The sequence below is a fragment of the Vicia villosa genome, linkage group LG5 (genome assembly GCF_029867415.1).
Source record: "Vicia villosa cultivar HV-30 ecotype Madison, WI linkage group LG5, Vvil1.0, whole genome shotgun sequence".
Lineage (NCBI taxonomy): Eukaryota > Viridiplantae > Streptophyta > Magnoliopsida > Fabales > Fabaceae > Vicia > Vicia villosa.
Window position 1 is genome coordinate 113267553 of NC_081184.1, and position 6643 is coordinate 113274195.

The following is a 6643-nucleotide window of genomic DNA, read 5'->3' on the forward strand; positions in this document are numbered from 1 at the left end:
CAAGAGGAGGTTATGGGAGGGTCACTCGTTTGTACAAAGCCCAAGGGGAGGCATGGTATAGTTGGTTTGAGCTTTTAGAGCGATTTCACCGGGAAACCATACTCTATGTCCTAACCTAAACTAGGGAGATTCTTTGCACGAAGCCCAATAGGAGGCTATGGGGAACCTAGTGTTGTACTAAGTTGAACAAGCACAAATATCACACATATGAACAAACATGAACAAGTATGAACAAACATGAACAGGTATGAACAATTATATATATATGACAGAGTGTGTGTATATAATGGAGTTTATGAAGGAAATATACCTGTAAGCATGATCCATTTGTATACACGGGGGCTCGGGACTTATACTCGAGGAGAGGTCCACTTGAGTTTATTCAAAGCTATGTAAACAGGTATTTACAAAGGGGCTTGGGACTTATACCTACATGGAGGCCCATGGTATTTTTGGGAAGATTTAAAGAAAACCTTCATTTTTTGATTTGTTATTAAAAGTTAAAAAAAACAAATTAATCGAGATATGTACAAAAATGTGTATGTACAAAAAGGTGTACAATGAAATACCTAATTTCACGTACGGGAATGGGACTTATACCTATGTGGAGGCCCATGTTTTATTTTCATAAAACATGGTTGATTGTTTTATTAACAGACGCGAGGTTTCGTCGTTTTGAAAACAGTTTGAAAGTTTGTTTTGAAAGAAGTTTTCTGTTTGAAGGAAAACTGTACAAAGGCAAAGGTCTGTACAAAAGGGGCTTGGGACTTATACCTACATGGAGGCCCATGGTATATTTGAAAAGTTTTGAAGTTTCTTTGAAGTTTTTTTGTTTTGAAAATGATTTGAAAACTGTTTGAAAAGATTTTATTTTGAAGAAGTTTTATTGTTTTGAAGACTGTACAAAAAAGAAAAGAAATGGGACTTACACTCTCTAATATTCGAGAGGCCCCACATCGTTTTGAAAATCAATTGATCAATTAAAAAGATTTAATCAATAGTTTCAAAAAGAAATGGTTTATCGTCTTTGAAAAAAGAATCGCGATCGCTTGTTTTAAAATGATTTGAATTTGATAAAAGTCAACTTAATTAAGTTTAAATCAAATTTTAATGCTTAATTAAGACCTAAGTGATTTAGGGTTTGATCACAAAATATTTACAAGTGATTAGGTTTGAAAATTAAATGAAAAACAATATTTAAAGTATTTAAAAACACTTAAAAATGTATCATTTTAAACCTAATTAAAAACATATTAAATAAATCCTTTTTTTGTGATTTCTTTGATATTGTCAAAATATGTATATTAAATAAGAGGTGTGTAAAAAATGAGTGAAAAATGAGTTAATTTGATTGGTTAAATAATTAGATGAAGTTTGTAAAAAAAATGAATGAGAAAAGTGGAAAAAAATAAGCTTTTGGTCCTACCAAGGTTTGAACCCACGCCCTTATGTTCATCAGCCAAAACACACAACCAACTGCGCCACGCTTGTGGCTTGTTAATTACACGCGTTCAATTAAATATATTTTAAATCAATTTCCAGAACTTCTCAAACCAAAAATGGCGCCAAGAACACAACCCTAACTAGATTTTGAAAATCTTCAAAACTGAACCAAATTGATCAAGTAAAGGGTCTATCTCACTCGGTTTTTCACGAGGAACATGATGGTGCCCTCATAATTCATTTATCTTTGCTCTAAGGTGATCAATTTTGTGATGAACACTAAGAACCCTAATTCTGAATTCGAACATGAAATCGTGTAGGATTGATGAATTGTAAAATTGATTGAGGGTTATTGATCAATGATAGTGCAGAAACAAGATAGCAACTCAATTTTTCATTTATGATGCATGTATGTATGAGTTTGAAGTTCAAGAGAGCTTACCTTCAAAAACGGACAACTGAGAATCGAATTCTGCAATAGAGGTGTTACAGAAGTTGTTTGATGATCTGGATAGCTTCAATGGACCTTAGGGAAGGTGTCTGGATGCTTGGAGTGGATTGAAAACATCTGGATCAGTTGGTGGAACCCGATCTGCAGTAGTACCAAGTATGAATCGAGCTTGATGATTCTGAGGTTATTGGCTATATGTGATGGATTGTATAGTTCATATGTGATATATGGATGATGTTAGAAGTGATAGTTTGGACAGAAATGATCTGGAATGAAAATTGGCATGATAAGGCTCTTCATGTGTTCATATGGAGGTTGAAATGTGAATCTGAGTTTTGGGGTGATTTGGGGTGTGTGAGTGGTTCAAACACATCCCATATGATGTTTATGGTTTGTTAGAACCATCACTTTGGCCAGAACTTCAAGGGTTTGGAGGTTGGGATTTCTACCTCACTTTGAAACTTGAAACTTGCAATTCAAGAAATAAGAGAGAAAACCTATAATTGTGAGGTTTTAGTGTGATTTGAAGAGTGATTTGCACCTCTATTTATAGGCCAAACTTTCTGAATGCAGAGCCTTGCAACTTGCTTCTTCTTTGGTGATTTGGCACTTAAGGGATAGAAAGGAATCTTACCATTAAATGCATATGGTTAAAGTTACTAAACCATGGTTAAAATTGGCTATGCTTCTTATCTCTTTCCCATCTGTCTCAAATCAGAAAATATCTTCCAATTATTGCCTCTATGTATCATTACTTGGTCCATTTGGCAATTTGGTTCATAACTTAGTGAAAATGGTTTGAAATTTCAAGTGAGAATGATCACTAAATGCATAATTCAAAACCATAGCTATGCTCCATATTTTTTCATGCTCTTGGACATTTTGGAAAGCTCATGTTACATACTTCAAGACCCTAGTTGAAAGTTTCTTCAAGACCTTTAAGGAAATGGGTGAAAAAGATCCATGAACTTTGAGAAAAATGAAGTTTCAAGTGAACTTTTCCAAAGATGCCAACTTTGAAGCTCCATATCTCTTAAATGGTTGATCTTATGGAAAAAATTTATATGTGTCAAAGTTGTTTATTGGATCAAAATCTACAACTTTCATGTTGAAAGTTTTTTTCAGTTTGTAGGTGAAATTTTGAGAAATTCCCTTCCAAAGTTTGGAAAAAACCATGAAAAACACTTAGAAAAAATTTTCTAAGTATGAAAGTCAAACTTTGACTTTTTGATTCTTGATTGATTTTCTTGATTTTTCTTGATCAAATGACTTCATATATCATATATTGATGATTCAAAACTTCAAAAGTCATGGTTGACCAAAATTCCCCAAAAGTCAATGGTGATCTTGTACAGTTGACTTTTTCAGACGAATCGCGTTTCTGGAGATTTCAAATGAAACAGGCTATCCTCACCAAATGAATGGTATGAATGGATCACACTGAAGAATTAGAGGATATTGAGCCATGGTTTGAGTTGTGGCACCATGTCCTGATTAAAAGGTCAGTTGTCCAGTGAATTAGGTCAAAAACCCTAATTGTCGACCTGATGAAATTGATGACTGTGGATCTTGAATTGAAATGCAATTTCCATTGTATATTGTCATAGGGATTATTTTAAGATGATTGAAACCTTTGATTGACTTCCTGGAGATTTTTAGGGTTTCCCAAATGTGATCCCTGATTTTGGTCCCTGATAGTTCAAAATCCTAATTCTGATGATTTGCAATTTCACTGTTGATCATTCCTTGTGTAAGAGATGTTCTGAGCCAATGGATTAGGTCAAAATGATGCACTTGGGGTCTTGAGGTCATGTCCCAAGTCATTAGGTCAAATCCTGAGCAGAAGTCATAAGTATGCTATCTTCAGTCAAAACCCTAATCTGGTTGATTCAGTGCCTTTGAGCTTGTTGAAATGAATCTCTAAGGACCAAATATTGATTGTTGATGAAGATAGTTCTTTTGAGATGAAGGGAGAACAAAACCCTAATTGATTGTTGCTTGTACTGATGAGTGATTTCTTGATTAAATCCCTGCTGAGTCACAAGTAGCAAACACAAACTATGCAATTTGTTAGAGATGCAAATGATGCATATGCAATGATATGAGGTGGTATCTTAGGTCAAAAATTGGGGTATGACACCTTGTATCGTTCCCAAGCTTCGAAGAGTGATTCGTTATCTTTTTGGGTAAATCTGTTGATTTGACCTCTTAGCATAGCAGTTTTGCTAGGCGGGAAATATTTAGCTAAGAATACTCTCTTCAGTTAGTCCCATGTAGTTATGGAATTAGAAGGCAGGGACTGAAGCCACGCTCTAGCTCTATCTCTCAAGGATAAGGGAAAGAGGCGTAATCGTATAGCTTCGGGGCTAACATTGTTAGCTTTGACAGTGTCGGCATATTGCACGAACACGGATAAATGGAGATTAGGATCGTCTGAAGGGCTTCCAGAGAATTGGTTCTGTTGGACAACTTGTACCAATGAAGGTTTCAGTTCGAAATTGTTTGCCTCAATCGCAGGTGGTGCGATACTTGAGTGCGGTTCAGCTCGTGAAGGAGCGGCATCGTCTCTAAGAGGACAAGGGGCAACCATATCTAACTTCGGGGTAATTTGATTGATTTGATCAGTAAAGATCAATTCCTGAGAAATCGGAATTGGTGCTACTTCGGGAAGATGATAAGCTAGACGTCTTACGTTAATAAAACGTTTGATCTCGTTAATTCGTTGTATCAGGTCTCCTCCTTGTGAACGAGTATTTGGCATAAAATCGTTGAAAAAGAAAGGAAAGAATTTGCCCTAGTCTTTACGGTGTAACAGTGAGTTACGATATCGACTTAAACAGTCCCCGGCAATGGCGCCAAAAACTTGATTGCGACTTTACGTGTCTATAAATCTGATAACTGCAAGTGCACAGTCGTGTCGTGTAGTTTTAAAAGATATCGAATCCACAGGGACTATGAATCGATCTACCGTTATCTAAGGTTACTATGTAAAACTAAGGCTACTAATATTTTGATCGTTTCTAAAGGGAATGTAATTGTGAATTCTAAGAAATATAATAATAAACGGATATCAGTATGTATTTCGTTTAACTTAGGTGATCTGAAGGTCCATTGGCTATGGTATTCATTCGATTAAAGATCTTTACTAATTTAGTTGATTAAAAGTCCTCCTCTCAAACTCTCGCTCTGTTGATTTAGACCACTATCCTAACTCATAATGTACGCTCCCGCCATCCCATTAGATTTAGAAATGCTTTTTGAAAAGAACTTAGTTAATAAAATGCTTGCTTTATGAAGTCGTTATCTACTTAAATCCCCTAGTCTCAAACTCTCGCTCTGTTGACTCGGTTCATTCTAGTATTCCTAACGTACGCTTTCGCCATCCCACGTCGGGTTTAAAAACACTTTTTGAAAGTAAATAATTCCTAATTAGTTTTAATACGCTTTCGCCATCCTTAAAACTAATGTCCTATGTCTACTATCCAGTTAAAGATCTCAAACTTTCGCTCTATTGATTTTAACCTTAGTCGGCCTTAAAACCTCAAACTCTCGCTCTATTGATTTTAAGACTTTATTAATTAAATTAGACATAAAACAAAAAAACAAGTGATATTTAACAAAACATAATTAATCCAATTTATTTCGGATCCCACAGTTAACTTACTTTACATACCGATATCTTAATTAATTAGCCAGACATATTGATACGGTTAAACATGCATAAATTTGTTTGGTTTATAATGAAAGGCATATTAAAAGGCATACAATATATCATGCAATTAAATAATATAAAGGCAATAAATAAATAACCTGAATAAAATTAATCTGAAATAAATCTGGATCTTGGAGTACTCGAACTTCCGCCACAGGTCGGCTGGATCGTTCTTCAGAAATTATTAGGCGTAAAATTTAAAGGCAAGGAAAATAAAAATAAATCTAACGTAAGGCTAGATCTATGAAAGGTTCACAACAATTTCCGGTGTAGAAATTGTTATGAGAAAAAGAAAGCAATTGAATAAAATGCGGAGAAAATAAAACGCTTGAGAAATGAATTTGGCAGCACTTCATTAGCAAAATTTCGGACCTGGAGAACTGAGGTATCAGTCTCCTTTTATAGGTGAGGATCTGCAGATACGTTGCTTGAAAATAGGGACTTCTGACTTGGGACTCGGAGACGCACGTCTCCACTTTTTGAGGAGACCCAGGCAACGGACTTGAGACGTGCGTCTCAAGTGGAGGAAATTTAGGAACGGTTGGAGACGGGCGTCTCCATTGCGTGACGTGGCGTGGACGTGGAAAGTGGAGTGGGAGACGAACGTCTCCACTCTTTACTTGGTCTTCTTCAAATGTGGGCCACACGCAAATGATCATGTCTAGCTCCTTTGTGGACTGGGCTTTGCATCTTTGCATAATTGGGTCTTCTTTGCACCTCTTTCTTACTTCAACACCTCTCTTGCATCTTTTAAGAGTAAATAATAATGATTTTTGCTCCATTTCTTCTTCTTTTCACTAATAGTCTCAATATGAACGTAAAACCTGAAACATCGTAAATACTCGCGTAATAACATAATAAAACGATATAATTAAAATAAAATGCTAATAATATTCATGGATTTTAAGCTAAATATGCGATATAAAATCGTGTTATCACACCCAGAAACAGGTGATATTCAATAAAACATATTTAAGCCAACTTATTTCGGATCCTTTCGGTTAGATTACTTTACATACCGATATCTAAGTGATTTA